At 44.0% G+C, this 16,891-nt stretch overlaps 4 long non-coding RNA genes across 4 annotated transcripts; 2 read left to right on the forward strand and 2 right to left on the reverse strand.

Moving 5' to 3' along the window:
• The first annotated feature begins 5,183 nt into the window (after nucleotides 1-5,183).
• Nucleotides 5,184-5,615, forward strand: LOC135370160 (uncharacterized). Its single transcript, XR_010415232.1, has 3 exons — nucleotides 5,184-5,240; nucleotides 5,339-5,391; nucleotides 5,546-5,615. It is a non-coding gene; the product is annotated as an uncharacterized LOC135370160 (long non-coding RNA).
• Nucleotides 5,616-7,770: 2,155 nt separating this feature from the next.
• LOC135370771 (uncharacterized) lies at nucleotides 7,771-8,319 on the reverse strand. Its single transcript, XR_010415448.1, has 4 exons — nucleotides 8,275-8,319; nucleotides 8,105-8,160; nucleotides 7,946-8,001; nucleotides 7,771-7,831 (listed from the first exon to the last, which is right to left on the reverse strand). It is a non-coding gene; the product is annotated as an uncharacterized LOC135370771 (long non-coding RNA).
• A 904-nt stretch (nucleotides 8,320-9,223) lies between these two features.
• On the reverse strand, nucleotides 9,224-9,614 carry LOC135371235 (uncharacterized). Its single transcript, XR_010415539.1, has 3 exons — nucleotides 9,571-9,614; nucleotides 9,403-9,465; nucleotides 9,224-9,288 (listed from the first exon to the last, which is right to left on the reverse strand). It is a non-coding gene; the product is annotated as an uncharacterized LOC135371235 (long non-coding RNA).
• Nucleotides 9,615-12,567: 2,953 nt separating this feature from the next.
• LOC135370398 (uncharacterized) lies at nucleotides 12,568-14,246 on the forward strand. The gene is made up of 2 exons (XR_010415329.1): nucleotides 12,568-12,626; nucleotides 13,548-14,246. It is a non-coding gene; the product is annotated as an uncharacterized LOC135370398 (long non-coding RNA).
• The last annotated feature ends 2,645 nt before the right edge of the window (nucleotides 14,247-16,891 follow it).

Raw genomic sequence — 16,891 nt, forward strand, 5'->3', positions numbered from 1 at the left:
ATTTGGCCTCAGGAGACAACAGGTTAGCTTTACTTCACTTTCAGCAAAAGAATAAATATGCTCACAGTGACCTCCAGATTAACACACGTACTCAGTAGAAGGTTCTCTTTATTTGTGCAGGAGGAATGGGACAGGAACAAGAACGTTGGGAATTTGGCCTCAGGAGACAACAGGTTAGCTTTACTTCACTTTCAGCAAAAGAATAAATATGCTCATAATGAGCTAGAAATAGGCACACCAACTCTGTAGAAGGTTCTCTTCATTTGTGCAGGAGGAATGGGACAGGAACAAGAACCTTGGAAATTTGGCCTCAGAAGACAACAGGTTAGCCTTACTTCACTTTCAGCCAAAGCATAAATGTGCTCATAATGAGCTGACAATAAGCACACAATGTTCTCTTCTATTTGTGCCGGAGGAATGGGACAGGAACAAGAACCTTGGAAATTTGGCCTCAGAAGACAACAGGTTAGCTTTACTTCACTTTCAGCAAAAGAATAAATATGCTCATAATGAGCTAGAAATAGGCACACCAACTCTGTAGAAGGTTCTCTTCATTTGTGCAGGAGGAATGGGACAGGAACAAGAACCTTGGAAATTTGGCCTCAGAAGACAACAGGTTAGCCTTACTTCACTTTCAGCCAAAGCATAAATGTGCTCATAATGAGCTGACAATAAGCACAGAATGTTCTCTTCTATTTGTGCAGGAGGAATGGGACAGGAACAAGAACCTTGGAAATTTGGCCTCAGAAGACAACAGGTTAGCCTTACTTCACTTTCAGCCAAAGCATAAATGTGCTCATAATGAGCTGACAATAAGCACAGAATGTTCTCTTCTATTTGTGCAGGAGGAATGGGACAGGAACAAGAACCTTGGAAATTTGGCCTCAGAAGACAACAGGTTAGCCTTACTTCACTTTCAGCCAAAGCATAAATGTGCTCATAATGAGCTGACAATAAGCACAGAATGTTCTCTTCTATTTGTGCAGAAGGAATGGGACAGGAACAAGAACCTTGGAAATTTGGCCTCAGAAGACAACAGGTTAGCCTTACTTCACTTTCAGCCAAAGCATAAATGTGCTCATAATGAGCTGACAATAAGCACACAATGTTCTCTTCTATTTGTGCAGAAGGAATGGGACAGGAACAAGAACCTTGGAAATTTGGCCTCAGAAGACAACAGGATAGCCTTACTTCACTTTCAGCCAAAGCATAAATGTGCTCATAATGAGCTGACAATAAGCACACAATGTTCTCTTCTATTTGTGCAGGAGGAATGGGACAGGAACAAGAACGTTGGGAATTTGGCCTCAGGAGACAACAGGTTAGCTTTACTTCACTTTCAGCAAAAGAATAAATATGCTCACAGTGACCTCCAGATTAACACACGTACTCAGTAGAAGGTTCTCTTTATTTGTGCAGGAGGAATGGGACAGGAACAAGAACGTTGGGAATTTGGCCTCAGGAGACAACAGGTTAGCTTTACTTCACTTTCAGCAAAAGAATAAATATGCTCATAATGAGCTAGAAATAGGCACACCAACTCTGTAGAAGGTTCTCTTCATTTGTGCAGGAGGAATGGGACAGGAACAAGAACCTTGGAAATTTGGCCTCAGAAGACAACAGGTTAGCCTTACTTCACTTTCAGCCAAAGCATAAATGTGCTCATAATGAGCTGACAATAAGCACACAATGTTCTCTTCTATTTGTGCCGGAGGAATGGGACAGGAACAAGAACCTTGGAAATTTGGCCTCAGAAGACAACAGGTTAGCTTTACTTCACTTTCAGCAAAAGAATAAATATGCTCATAATGAGCTAGAAATAGGCACACCAACTCTGTAGAAGGTTCTCTTCATTTGTGCAGGAGGAATGGGACAGGAACAAGAACCTTGGAAATTTGGCCTCAGAAGACAACAGGTTAGCCTTACTTCACTTTCAGCCAAAGCATAAATGTGCTCATAATGAGCTGACAATAAGCACAGAATGTTCTCTTCTATTTGTGCAGGAGGAATGGGACAGGAACAAGAACCTTGGAAATTTGGCCTCAGAAGACAACAGGTTAGCCTTACTTCACTTTCAGCCAAAGCATAAATGTGCTCATAATGAGCTGACAATAAGCACACAATGTTCTCTTCTATTTGTGCAGAAGGAATGGGACAGGAACAAGAACCTTGGAAATTTGGCCTCAGAAGACAACAGGTTAGCTTTACTTCACTTTCAGCCAAAGCATCAATGTGCTCATAATGAGCTGACAATAAGCACAGAATGTTCTCTTCTATTTGTGCAGGAGGAATGGGACAGGAACAAGAACCTTGGAAATTTGGCCTCAGAAGACAACAGGTTAGCTTTACTTCACTTTCAGCCAAAGCATCAATGTGCTCATAATGAGCTGACAATAAGCACAGAATGTTCTCTTCTATTTGTGCAGGAGGAATGGGACAGGAACAAGAACCTTGGAAATTTGGCCTCAGAAGACAACAGGTTAGCCTTACTTCACTTTCAGCCAAAGCATAAATGTGCTCATAATGAGCTGACAATAAGCACAGAATGTTCTCTTCTATTTGTGCAGGAGGAATGGGACAGGAACAAGAACCTTGGAAATTTGGCCTCAGAAGACAACAGGTTAGCCTTACTTCACTTTCAGCCAAAGCATAAATGTGCTCATAATGAGCTGACAATAAGCACACAATGTTCTCTTCTATTTGTGCAGAAGGAATGGGACAGGAACAAGAACCTTGGAAATTTGGCCTCAGAAGACAACAGGTTAGCTTTACTTCACTTTCAGCCAAAGCATCAATGTGCTCATAATGAGCTGACAATAAGCACAGAATGTTCTCTTCTATTTGTGCAGGAGGAATGGGACAGGAACAAGAACCTTGGAAATTTGGCCTCAGAAGACAACAGGTTAGCTTTACTTCACTTTCAGCCAAAGCATCAATGTGCTCATAATGAGCTGACAATAAGCACAGAATGTTCTCTTCTATTTGTGCAGGAGGAATGGGACAGGAACAAGAACCTTGGAAATTTGGCCTCAGAAGACAACAGGTTAGCTTTACTTCACTTTCAGCCAAAGCATCAATGTGCTCATAATGAGCTGACAATAAGCACAGAATGTTCTCTTCTATTTGTGCAGGAGGAATGGGACAGGAACAAGAACCTTGGAAATTTGGCCTCAGAAGACAACAGGTTAGCTTTACTTCACTTTCAGCCAAAGCATAAATGTGCTCATAATGAGCTGACAATAAGCACAGAATGTTCTCTTCTATTTGTGCAGGAGGAATGGGACAGGAACAAGAACCTTGGAAATTTGGCCTCAGAAGACAACAGGTTAGCCTTACTTCACTTTCAGCCAAAGCATAAATGTTCTCATAATGAGCTGACAATAAGCACACAATTTTCTCTTCTATTTGTGCAGGAGGAATGGGACAGGAACAAGAACGTTGGGAATTTGGCCTCAGGAGACAACAGGTTAGCTTTACTTCACTTTCAGCAAAAGAATAAATATGCTCACAGTGACCTCCAGATTAACACACGTACTCAGTAGAAGGTTCTCTTTATTTGTGCAGAAGGAATGGGACAGGAACAAGAACCTTGGAAATTTGGCCTCAGAAGACAACAGGTTAGCCTTACTTCACTTTCAGCCAAAGCATAAATGTGCTCATAATGAGCTGACAATAAGCACAGAATGTTCTCTTCTATTTGTGCAGGAGGAATGGGACAGGAACAAGAACCTTGGAAATTTGGCCTCAGAAGACAACAGGTTACCTTAACTTCACTTTCAGCAAAAGAAGAAATATGCCCATAATGAGCTGAAGCTAAGCACACATACTCCGTAGAAGGTTCTCTTCATTTGTGCAGGAGGAATGGGATAGAAACAAGAACTTTGGAAATTTGGCCTCACAAGACAACAGGTTAGCCTTACTGCACTTTCAGCAAAAGAATAAATATGCTCATAATGAGCTCGGAAATAAACACACAAGGTTCTCTTCATTTGTGCAGGTAGAATGAGACAAGAACAAGAACGTTGGAAATTTGGCCTCAGAAGACAACAGGTTAGCCTTCTGCACTTTCAGCGAAGCAGTAACTATGCTGGTAATGAGCTGAAAATAAGCACACATACTCAGTAGAAGGCTCTCTTCATTTGTGCAGGAGAAATGGGACAGGAACAAGAACGTTGGAAATCTGACCTCAGAAGACAACAGGTTAGGCTTACTGCACTTTCAGCCAAAGAATAAATATCCTCACATTGAGCTGGAAATAAGCACACATACTCAGAAGAAGGATCTCTTTATTTGTGCAGGAGGAATGGGACAAGAACAAGAACCTTGAAAGTTTGGCCTCAGAAGACAACAGGTTAGCCTTACTGCACTTTCAGCAAAAGAATAAATATGCTCATAATTAGCTGGAAATAAGCACACACACTCTGTAGAAGATTCTCTTCATTTGTGCAGGAGGGGAATGGGACAGGAACAAGAACGTTGGAAATTTGACCTCAGAAGACAACAGGTTAGCCTTACTTCACTTTCAACGAAAAAGAGGCATATAATGAGGTGAAAATAAGCACACATACTCAGTAGGTTCTCTTCATTTGTGCAGGAGGAATGGGACAGGAACAAGAACCTTGGGAATTTGGCCTCAGAAGACAACAGGTTAGCCTTACTTCATTTCCAGCCAAAGCATAAATGTGCTCATAATGAGCCGACAATAAGCACACAATGTTCTCTTCTATTTGTGCAGGAGGAATGGGACAGGAACAAGAACGTTGGAAATTTGGCCTCTGGAGACAACAGGTTAGCTTTACTTCACTTTCAGCAAAAGAATAAATATGCTCACAATGAGCTCCAGATTAACGTACTCAGTAGAAGGTTCTCTTTATTTGTGCAGGAGGAATGGGACAGGAACAAGAACCTTGGAAATTTGGCCTCAGAAGACAACAGGTTAGCCTTACTGCACTTTCAGCAAAAGAATAAATATGCTCATAATGAGCTGAAAATAAGCACACATACTCAGTAGAAGGTTGTCTTCTTTTGTACAGGAGCAATGGGACAGGAACAAGAACCTTGGAAATTTGGCCTCAAAAGACAACAGGTTAGCCTTACTTCACTTTTAGCAAAAGAATAAATATGCTCAAAATGAGCTCGAAATAAGCACACATACTCAGTTGAAGGTTCTCTCTTTATTTGTGCAGAAGGAATGGGACAGGAACAAGAACCTTTGAAATTTGGCCTCAAGAAGACAACAGGTTAGCCTTACTTCACTTTCAGCCAAAGCATAAATGTGCTCATAATGAGCTGACAATAAGCACATATACTCAGAAGAAGCTTCCCTTCATTTGTGCAGGAGGAGTGGAACAGGAACAAGAAGCTTGGAAATTTGGCCACGGAAGATAACAGGTTAGGTTACGTTAATACGTTTTATACTTCAAATACGTTTTATACTTCAAATACGTTTTTCTCATTTCCAGCAAATAAAAAATAAAAAAATTGTGCTCGTAATGAGCTGACAATAGGCAGACATACTAAGTAGAAGGTTGTCTTTATTTTGCAGGTGGAACTGGACAGCAAGACGGAGGTTCGACGAAATTCGAAACTTTACCTAAAGAAACATCAAAACTTCATGCCAATGTAGTGATGGTCAAACTTTGTAATCGCTATTCAGTCGCATTAATGTGATAAAAAATTTAGTGCAATGTGCTCCAGTGTTGAATATATTCAGGTGGGCGGCGTGAAGCATGTGGTCCTGAAGAAATGGTGCGCAATGAAGACTGGTGATCAGGATATGCAAATCTAGATATGTTATTTGCAGCTAACAGGGCACTGTATATCTTGCACTAACATTGAACACAAATCCCCTTATTACGATGGTAAGGACGCCGGAGTGAAGTGTTTGCTGTAGTAATTTGGAGAATTTAATATAATTAACAGCGGTCGTATTTAGCTGGTATAAGTAATATCAGTTTTCAAAGTTTGTAACTTTTTATGCAGATATAACATTGTTACGAACCTGCAGCGCCCTCTAATGAAAATCCGGCACAAATTATTGGATAGACCCGATAAAATGGACTCTTCCAGCAGGGGGGTAAAGAACTCCCCCTTGGACGAGTCCATTAATGTGCTCAGTAGAATCGCCACATTTAGCGTCAATCTTCACCCAAATCACTTTTTTCCGTCAAAATATTTAGCGCCCCTAGCGGGGACGTCCGGAACTAATTCAAGGCCACGTTAGAGGTCAAACAAGGTCGTACAAGGTCAAACAAGGTCAAACAAGGTCATTTGGGTCAAATTCCTTTGGTCCATTTTTCGACGAAATGAAGCGTTTTCAAAAGGTCGTTTTAGAGGTCAAATAGAGGTCAAATAGAGGTCGTTCAAGGTCATTCAAGGTGACTGAAATGGAATGGACTCGTCCGGGCGAGTCCATTAATGGACTCGTCCAAGGGGTGTCCTTACCCTCCCCGGACGAGTCCATTTTTGGGAGCCGTTTTTTGCAGACGTTTCAGCACCTTTTTAACCGCATGAGGCGCTGCAATTCAGTAACGACAGAGACGTTAGGCGATATTTGGTTATGACCCTGCCGGTGTTTGAAAAAAAAAACGCTGTTACCAGCACTTTCGTAAGAGCAGCGTCGCTTAGTATTAAATTCTGTAAACCATGTACGCAAACGCCGCTCACCTTTTCAGACTCCCTTCCATCCGGTTTTGAACTCTTTCTTCAGGACCACATGCTTTATATCAGAACTTTAATAAACATTGGACCAAAGCGAAAACAAATTTTAATCTCATCAATGAATTGAATAATCATTCCAAAGGAATTGACACTCTGCGTGAAGTTTTCACAATTTCTCCTGCCGAATTCCGAAGACCCGCCGTTACGCCTCATTCCATTCCATCTGCAAAATAAAGAACATTGGGTATAACTGCTCATTTTCAACTCAATACAAGTACTGTTATTTTTTCGCTAATAATGGGAAATCGAAGGTTCTCTTCGCCACCAATTAGGGCTCATAACCTGATCTGGTTCTTCTGTGGTCAATTCTAGAAGGCTTTGAGCACTTTATGTTTTCGCTAAGAATAGTAAAAATTTAGCCTAACCACTTGCTGTTTTTTTTTTGTTTTTTTTTTTCACATCATAATTTGAAGGTCCTTTGCCGTCAGTTTTGCGCTAAAATTAAAGGGTGATACACACTAACTGTACTCAATTCTAGAACGACATGAGCACTTTTTATTTTCCCGCTATAATGGCAAACAACGTGATGTTTTCGGAGGTCAAATAACGGTGGTCCCTGTTAGTGTCCAATTTTATCTGCAGAATAAAGACCGCCCTCTATAGAGTACATGTGCATGATTCCAGCTCAATCTGAGCCCTCTCATTCTTTTGCTGAAAATGGGAAGAAAAGGGTAAGAGGTAAGACTAACACCTTGGGGTTTTCTAAGGCCAAAATTCCGAGGTTCTTCTACCCCCTACCCCTGCAACTCCACCTGCAAAATAAAGAACGCCTTCTACTCAGTACATGTGCATGTGCATGTGCATGTGCATGATTCCAGCTCACTCTGAGCACTGTCATTTTTTTGCTGAAAATGGGAAAAAAAGGGTAAGAGGTAAGACTAACCCCTTGGGGTTTTCTAAGGCCAAATTTCCGAGGTTCTTCTACTCCCTACCCCTGCAACTCCACCTGCAAAATAAAGAACGCCTTCTACTCAGTACATGTGCATGTGCATGATTCCAGCTCACTCTGAGCACTCTCATTTTTTTGCTGAAAATGGGAAAAAGGTAAGGCTAACCCCTTGGGGTTTTCTAAGGCCAAAATTCTGAGGTTCTTCTACCCCTGCAACTCCACCTGCAAAATAAAGAGCACCTTCTACTGAGTACATGTGCATGATTCCAGCTCAATCTGAGCACTCTCATTGTTTTGCTGAAAATGGGGAAAAAAAGGGTAAGAGGTAAGACTAACCCCTTGGGGTTTTCTAAGGCCAAATTTCCGAGGTTCTTCTACCCATGCAACTCCACCTGCAAAATAAAGAGCACCTTCTACTGAGTACATGTGCATGATTCCAGCTCACTCTGAGCACTCTCATTTTTTTGTTGATAATGGGAAAAAGGTAAGGCTAACCCCTTGGGGTTTTCTAAGGCCAAAATTCTGAGGTTCTTCTACCCCTGCAACTCCACCTGCAAAATAAAGAGCACCTTCTACTGAGTACATGTGCATGATTCCAGCTCAATCTGAGCACTCTCATTGTTTTGCTGAAAATGGGGAAAAAAAGGGTAAGAGGTAAGACTAACCCCTTGGGGTTTTCTAAGGCCAAATTTCCGAGGTTCTTCTACTCCCTACCCCTGCAACTCCACCTGCAAAATAAAGAGCGCCTTCTACTGAATACATGTGCATGATTCCAGCTCAATATGAGCACCCTCATCTTTTTTTTTTTTTTTTTGCTGAAAATGGAAAAAAAGGTAAGGCTAACCCCCTGGGGTCTTCTAAGGCCAAATTCCCGAGGTTCTTCTACCCCTGCAGCTCTACCTGCAAAATAAAGAGCACCTTCTATTGAGTACATGTGCATGATTCCAGCTCAATCCAAGCACTCTCTTTTTTTTTTTTTTTTTGGAAATGGAAAAAAGATAAGGCTAACCCCTTGGGGTTTTCTAAGGTCAAAATTCCGATGTTCTTCTTCCCCCTACCCCTGGAACTCCACCTGCAAAATAAAGAACGCCTTCTACTCAGTACATGTGCATGATTCCAGCTCAATCTAAGCACTCTTTTTTTTTTTTTGCTGAAAATGGAAAAAGATAAGGCTAACCCCTTGGGGTTTTCTAAGGCCAAAATTCCGAGGTTCTTCCACCCCCTACCCCTGCAACTCCACCTGCAAAATAAAGAGCGCCTTCTACTGAGTACATGTGCATGATTCCAGCTCAATCTGAGCACTCTCATCTTTTTTTTTCTGAAAATGGAAAAAAAGGGTAAGAGGTAAGACTAACCCCTTGGGGTTTTCTAAGGCCGAAATTCCGAGGTTCTTCTACCCCCTACCCCTGCAACTCCACCTGCAAAATAAAGAGCGCCTTCTACTGAGTACATGTGCATGATTCCAGTTCAATCTGAGCACTCTCATTTTTTTGCTGAAAATGGGGAAAAAAGGGTGAGAGGTAAGACTAACCCCTTGGGGTTTTCTAAGGCTTCAATCTGAGCACTCTCATTGTTTTGCTGAAAATGGAAAAAAAAGGGTAAGAGGTAAGACTAACCCCTTGGAGTTTTCTAAGGCCAAAATTCCGAGGTTCTTCTGCCACCTACCCCTGCAACTCCACCTGCAAAATAAAGAGCGCCTTCTACTGAGTACATCTGCATGATTCTAGCTCAATCTGAGCACTCCCACCTTTTTTTTTTTTTTTGCTGAAAATGGGAAAGAAGGTAAGACTAACCCCTTGGGGTTTTCTAAGGCCAAATTTCCGAGGTTCTTCTACCCCCTACCTCTGCAACTCCACCTGCAAAATAAAGAACGACTTCTACTCAGTACATGTGCATGATTCCAGCTCACTCTGAGCACTCTCATTTTTTTGCTGAAAATGGGGAAAAAAGGTAAGGCTAACCCCTTGGGGTTTTCTAAGGCCAAATTTCCGAGGTTCTTCTACCCATGCAACTCCACCTGCAAAATAAAGAGCACATCTTCAGGTTACAAAAATATGAACATGGTACAGGAACATATATACAGTTGACGAAGGAGCTTTCGTATGAGAGGGTAACAAGGTGATGGACATCCTTTCCATCACCTTGTTACCCCCTCATACGAAAACTATGTACCATGTTCATATTTTTGTAACCTGAAGAAATGCAGTCTCGTGCACGAAAGTCTTGTTACCATGTGTAAATAAATAAGTTGCTCCTACCGTTTAATATCACTCTTTCATCTACTCATCACCGGCAACTTGACATCGCCTATTTTTCTGTCGTCGTATCCCTTGGGGTTTTCTAAGACCAAATTTCCGAGGTTCTTCTATCCCTGCCACTCCACCTGGAAAATAAAAAGCAGCTTCGACTGAGTACATGTGCATGATTCCAGCTCAATCTGAGCACTCTCATTGTTTTGCTGAAAGTGAACAAAAGGTAAGACTAACCCCTTGGGTTTTCTAAGGCCAAACTTCCGAGTTTCATCTACCCCTGCAACTCCACCTGCAAACTAAAAGCACCTTCTACTGGGTACGTGTGCATGATTCCAGCTCAATCTGAGCACTCATTTTTTGCTGTAAACGAAAAAAAAAACGTACACGGTGATTTCTAAGGCCAAATTTCCAAGGTTTCCCTGCAATTTCACAAAACAGCACCTTCTACAGATGAGCACTTTCATCTTTTTGTCATGTTGTCAGGTCAAAACTGGTTGTCTAGGTATGTTTGAGAAATTCGGAGCGTTTTTCTAGACAATATCCCGGCATAACCGCGGTGAGCATTGTGAAAAGTGTGCCGCAGGACGAACCTCAGACCGGAGGGTCGGCAGGGGACCCGTGGGGACTTACGGAATACCCCCCACGAGCTACCCCCTGCCGTTGCCACCTCACGATCCTCTATCTTACCCACCCTCTTTCCTAGGCTACCTCCTGTCACCCCTATTACGCCCAATGAGAGCTGACCCACGCCTGCACCCTTGCGGCGAAAGCTGCCCCTGCCTGAGAGATCCCGTTTCCAACCGCGGTCCTTCTGCACAGCAGCCAAGAACTGAACCATTTGAGCTATCCACCCACGAGTACATGCATGACAGGAATCCCTTATCAAGGCAGCGTTTGATAGCACACAGCGTTCCTATCTCAACGCTTCTCGCTTCGCATAAGAGATGGCGCTACGCATTTCCCACGGCATTACACGTCGCTTTACTTTTGATGACTTTTTTTTTCATCATCGGAATGTATTAGAGACACCAGGTAGGGCCAACAGCCGGGTGGCTCTATGGTTACATTAACAGCGCATCCTTCGAGCAGCAGTCATCAAGGACTTAGTGTCGGGAATCTGGAGACGGAGTAGTAACTCCTATGTTACCGGAGTGCATTTTCTGTGTCTTTTTCGCACTCCTATGCACACGTCACTCAAAACATTTATCATAACATGTGCATGCCCCCTGTATAACAGCGCTTAGCTTTATTCACAGTCACCGATCTACTTCATCCCACAAAGGACGAAACTGAATCGCGGATGTATTGTAACCTGGCGAGCAAAAGACTTGCCTAAGAATAGGCTAGGATCCTGAACTATTTATACGTTCTTGCATTTATACGAAGAATGACCCTTCGACTATTATCAATGAATGCTTTCTATAATTCTAATATATTTGCCGCTACTTGGACTTCCAGGATTTTCTGCCTACTGATACTATCATTTCATATCACCTTACGCTTGTTCTCTGAGTGCTGTTAGGTGAGGTTAGTTTTCGCCCGGCACACGCAAGACTTTCCGAAAAAGAATCAGGCCAGCTTTGAGACCGCATCATTCGTTTAGGTTAGGCTTAGTTAGGACGGCAGTGAGCAATTTATCTTCTGATCACGCAAAAGCCAATGGCTCGCAAGCTTCCGGAAGGTCTCCTGTTCTTTGTGCGAAAAAAGGGGCAAAAGAAAAGGCGTGACAATACCTCTAAAACATCAGTGTTTTACCTGATGTGTCCTGCATGTGCAACATTGCAGAAGACGACCCTCTGTACCTTCCTAGTATTCAACACGCATGTTCTTTACCAAGATGAGAAACGATAGCAGAACCGCGAAAACGTCCCAGCAGATCAAGACCATGCAGATTTAGATAATAGCCTAATGGTGTACTACACATCCCATGTACATACCTGTCTGATATGAACCCACTGATAACGCGTGCAAGCAGACGCGTAGATAAAGATGAAATTGTTGCGCTGTGTTCGATAGCTCATTATTAGATCATCATCATCATTATGCTGGATGCAAAATAAAGAGCATCATCTATATACTGAGTATGTATGCTTAATTTCGGCTCAATCTGAGAGCTTTATGTGCTCAAACAAAAATTGAAAAACATTAATACTAACCCTCTCGGTGTTTTCTAGGGTCAAATTCCGATGGTCCTTCTTCCAGTCCCCTATTTCAGCTGCAAAATAAATATCATCATCTATACTGAGCATGTATGCATAATTTCGGCTCAATCTGACAACTTTATTTTCTGGCAAAAAGAAAAAAGAAAGGTAAAAGAATCAATGCTAACCCTCTTGGTGTCTTCTAGGGTCAGATTTCCAAGGTCCTTCTTCCTGTCGCACTCCAGATAAAATGAAGAGCGCCACCTACAGAATACGTACGCTTAATTTCCGCTCAATTGGAGCACTTTATTTGCTCGCTCATTCTAAGCGCTTTTTATTTATTTATTTATTTATTTATTTATTTTTTTGCTGAGAATGGAAGAAAAGATATGACTAACCTCTTACCTCTTGAGGGGGAAATACCTCAGAAAGAGCCGCCGATATTTTTTGTGGGGGCGCTGGTGGTTACCCCGACATTGTAGCCCCTATAGGGGGCGCTGGCTGTTCAGTTACGTTAGGTATTTAAGGGGGAGGCAGAAGGGAGCTTGACCTCAGGCAGTTCTTTTGGGGAAGCAGCGTGGCAAGGTCTGCAGCGTGGCAAGGAGTAAACCAGGTCGGTTGTGAGTAAGTTTCCTTTGTGGTTCTTCCCGTGGGCGAGTTCGGGGCTCCGGTCGTGGTGGACGTAACTTTCCACAATTTGGGGCCCTACGTGGAGCCTTTCCCGTTTTCTGCTGGTGAAGGTGCGAGGCCTGTTTGTAACTTTAGAGATTTGACTCTTTTCTGGAGACTGGGAGCTTCGTGCTCTTGTCTCCATGGCAGTGCTCGTACTTTGCACAGTTAGCTCAACCTGCCTGTTCCAGCGGAGTCTCCCCATCTTATCCAAATTAGTGTTTTCGCTAATCTCGTTACTAGTGTTGACAAAATGTGCGGGTTACGCCTGGTGTTCCGGAGCCCTCTCGTTCTGTCGCCCGCATGGGAGCCACGGTAGGTTGTCTCCGGCCTTTTACCTAACTTGGCTTGGCTTGTTTTTGGGAATTGTTGGGTTTGAATTGTTAGTAGACCCTACTGTTGCAGTCCTTGACGTGTTCGGTACCAGACGCACTCTGGTCGCTCCCCGTCCGTGGGCACCTGCAGACAGTCATCCGGACCGTGCAGGGCTGTCGACGAAGTTTCAGGTACCTTAATAGCGCCCTTGTCCGCATAATTGTCACACTCCGGAACCTGCAGGCCGCAGCCTGACTATACTAATGCGATAGTGGTTTAACCATCCATGGCACGCGAAGGGCGGCGCGTTTTGATGTCGGGCTGTTCGCCGCGGTGGGCGTAACCTTGTGCGTTGTTATTACTTGATATACCGCTCTCCTCGATCACGCGGATATCAGGGTGATAAGGTGATGTTGCGGCCTATCCGGCAGGACGGTATTTCGGATGGATTTAAGACCGCCCCCGACCTTGAGTACGGTTACTTCTTAGGATTTGCAAGATATGGCTCGTGGTGGTGGGGGAGGCTTCCATTTCACTGCTGCCAATTTTCCTTTCTTCCAGGCCCCTGTCGACGAGGACCAGGGAGGACTGTCCCTCCAGCATAAAGGCCGCCTGGTGGATCTTCCCGCTCTCTGTCCCCGGTTCCTCCTGCTCCGGTTGAGATCTGCTTCGATATGGACTATCGTCAACAACGGTTATCCCGTTTCTTGGGCTAGTCACTCCAAGTGGTCTCCTCAGCATCGCCCCCTTCAGGCATAAGACCCGGCCACCGTTCCGATGACTAACTATGGCTAAGGGACATCCCCCGGACCCTCTTCTGCTCCTCTCTGCCGTAGAAAGACCGCTGTGCCTGCTCTACCGTCTTCCTGAAAGTCACCTGGCCACTCACCAGCGGGAACACCTGCATCGAACACTGGCTGAGGAGTCCTCCTTCAGCGCCATCAACCGGGAGGCTGCTGTAAGCGTTCTTCATCGCATGCGGACAGAGGCGCTCCGCGAGCTCCTGCGCGACGCGCTACGCCAGCCCCTTGAACCGCCCGGCGTCCCGCCTTGGATTTTCGAGGAAGAATTCCTCATGGAGTTTCCTTCTCACGAGGACCTCCGAACTTTTGTGTAATAAACTTGAAGGGGAGATGTGGGGGCGCTGGCTGTTCTGTTAGGTATTTAAGGGGGAGACAGACAGCAGGGAGCTTGATCTCAGGCAGCTCTTTTGGGGAAGTGGTCTGCAGCATGGCAAGGAATAAATCAGGTAGTTTGGGAGTGGCGTCTTTGTTGTTCTTCCCATGCGTTGCTGATTCTGCGAGTTCGAAGTTCCGGTCGTGCTGAACGCAGGTTCCCACAATTTCGGACGGAGATGTAGACAGGCTGTGTTCGAGATATCGGCGGCTCTCGTCTTAAGGCAATTCCCTTCACACTTCATTGCTGGGTTTCTACCCGTCTATACTCTTACCCCATCGTGTTTTCTCAAGCAGAGTTTCCAAGGTGGGTTCTTGTACCCCCAGTTCCACCTGTACAATAAAGCGCACCCCCTACTGAGTGTAGGTGCGTATTACTTATGCGTAAGCTCCTCCTATAAGTTGTTTCTGCATAATTTTTCTTGCAAAATAAAAAGCATGCACCTTCTACTGAATGTGCTAAATTTCTCTTCAGTCTGAGCATGTAAGTTGTTTTCTCTGAAAACAAACAACATTAGGCTAACTTCCTGGTGTTTTCTGAGGCTAAATTTGGGAGATCCTGTCCAATCTTACCTTCAAAATAAAGAGCACCTTGTACCTAGTATATGCACAAATTTGGCTTCAATCTGAGCAGCAATCTCAGCCATTAGGAAATGTTTTTCTTTTGCTCCCAGACCTGCAAAGATACGAATAATTTGCCCGTGAGACTGCAACTGCGAGGAGGTGAGACTTCCAAACGGGTTGCAACTTCACGGTGAAAGCGAAGAAGCACTACCTAACTCTCGACGTATGAAACGGAACGCGATTAAAAAAAAAAAACTCATTTGACAGCGAGCGAACGCTTATTCTGTTTTTGTACCGTTTCTTGCGCCGTTCGCTTTTCTCTTTCCCTTCTGAACTTTCTTCCTTCCTCACGCAACTGATTGTCCCGGTCTCATTAACCGATCCCATGTTTCATTCGGCTATGTTCTTCAGAGAGGCCACGCGAAATTACCTTCAGGAAGAACAATAGCAGCAACAAAAAGGCTGCTTTCGTATAAGAGCGGGGGCGTTCTCCACTGAGAATTACTCTCAACCCAGGTGTCGCGCGAGCAATTAGTATAGCCTTTTCTAGTCCGCTCCCTGCGCAGCGCCCCCTGTATGTCGCCGCTTTGGGTAATGTCTTCTTGTTGAAATATGCCTGACAAGGTCGCACATTTTCTCCCGAGAGAGCCTAGAGTACTTTTTTTTTTACACCTTCTTAATCCGTGCGCGATGAAAGTGGATCACAAGTTGGGTAATTAACCCGCGACTCGTGTCCTGTGTATCCTGTGGGGGAAGATGATAAATTGTCGCCGTGTTCGCGGCTCTACATATAAGGGAAAGAGGTATAGTCACTGCAGATGAAGGCGAAGGGAGCAAAGGGGTCATGCTGGGAAGTTTATCGAGATCCTGTTCCAGATAGCCTCGTCTCCCGTGCCAGCAGTATACGCGTATACATTTTTCCTCTGTGAAGTTGCTCTCCAGGGATTCATTGTTTACTTTGTCTTTGTTGATGTCCTGACCGCTTGGGCCGAATGACATTTGTTCCGTGTCACACGGTGAAACCAAATGGCAATACACGCGAGTGGCATTCGCTCAGCGAATGAGTTCGAGAAGCTCGTTTGATTTTCCCTCTCCCACCGACTGCGTATAACCCCGGTTGGGAGAGAGGTAGCAAAAACAACAACGATAAACCGTTGGGAGAACAAACAGGAATGAAAAGTTCGTGCTCCGATATTGTATCACGAATTTTATTTATAACCCCTTGACACGGAGGAAGGAAGGCTTAACGCTGTTTTTCGGAGAAATACCCTCGTTTCCAGTCGCCGAGTGTGGTGCAGATGAGCTTCTTATTTGGCTCGTGATACTTAGTCAACTAAGCGTCGTCGAAAATGCAACGACTTTGTGAAATAATCTCATGTTTCTGTAATTTCGAGTAAAAGAAGTAAACATAGAACTAATGTACTTGTATAACGCTTCACATGTTCGGCCCAGGTGTCTTAATTTTCGACAGTGACATCATATGCGAATGAGATTCTGTTGCTTCGTGTAGCTCGATGCAATACAAACGAATGACATTCGGTGCGACTGTCATTCGCCGGGAATGTCATTCAATTTGCCGTGTGACAGTGTCCTTTCGTTTCTTATTCTTCTTTTCTTTCTTTTCTTACCTAACCTCAAAATAACTGATTGTACTGTTCATTTTAGTTTCTTAGTTTTTCAGTTCATCCTCTCAAGCTCGTCTCTTTTTCCGTTTTGCCGATAAAGGTCTTGTGGCAGTGTGGTAGAGCTGGTTCATTAAATCACGTTCTTTGATCATCATTCATCTTCATTCATCGATCATTCTTCTACGTGTCGTACCTCACCCTTCTACGCCCGTATACGTCAGATCTTGACGTGAGAGGAAGTGAGTGTCACGGCCGTTCCCATTGGCAGTCGTATAAGCACGTGACCCCATTCTCGCTGCCTCACTGGCGGAGACGCCTGCAGTGATGTCAGACGAGGAGATACGAGCTCACATCGATGCAAGTGATTGCCTTTCACATTTATCTGACGTAATCTGTGACGAATGCCTTGTTTGAGCCGCTTACATATTTGTCGTTTCAATAGTACACGACGTTGTTGGGCTAGTTTGTTCATATTTAAAAAAAAAAATGGCGAGGGCGATAAGCGAAGACTGAACAGTTTCACCAACGCCGATTAACATTT

Source organism: Ornithodoros turicata, chromosome 10 (genome assembly GCF_037126465.1).
Source record: "Ornithodoros turicata isolate Travis chromosome 10, ASM3712646v1, whole genome shotgun sequence".
Taxonomy (NCBI): Eukaryota; Metazoa; Arthropoda; class Arachnida; order Ixodida; family Argasidae; genus Ornithodoros; species Ornithodoros turicata.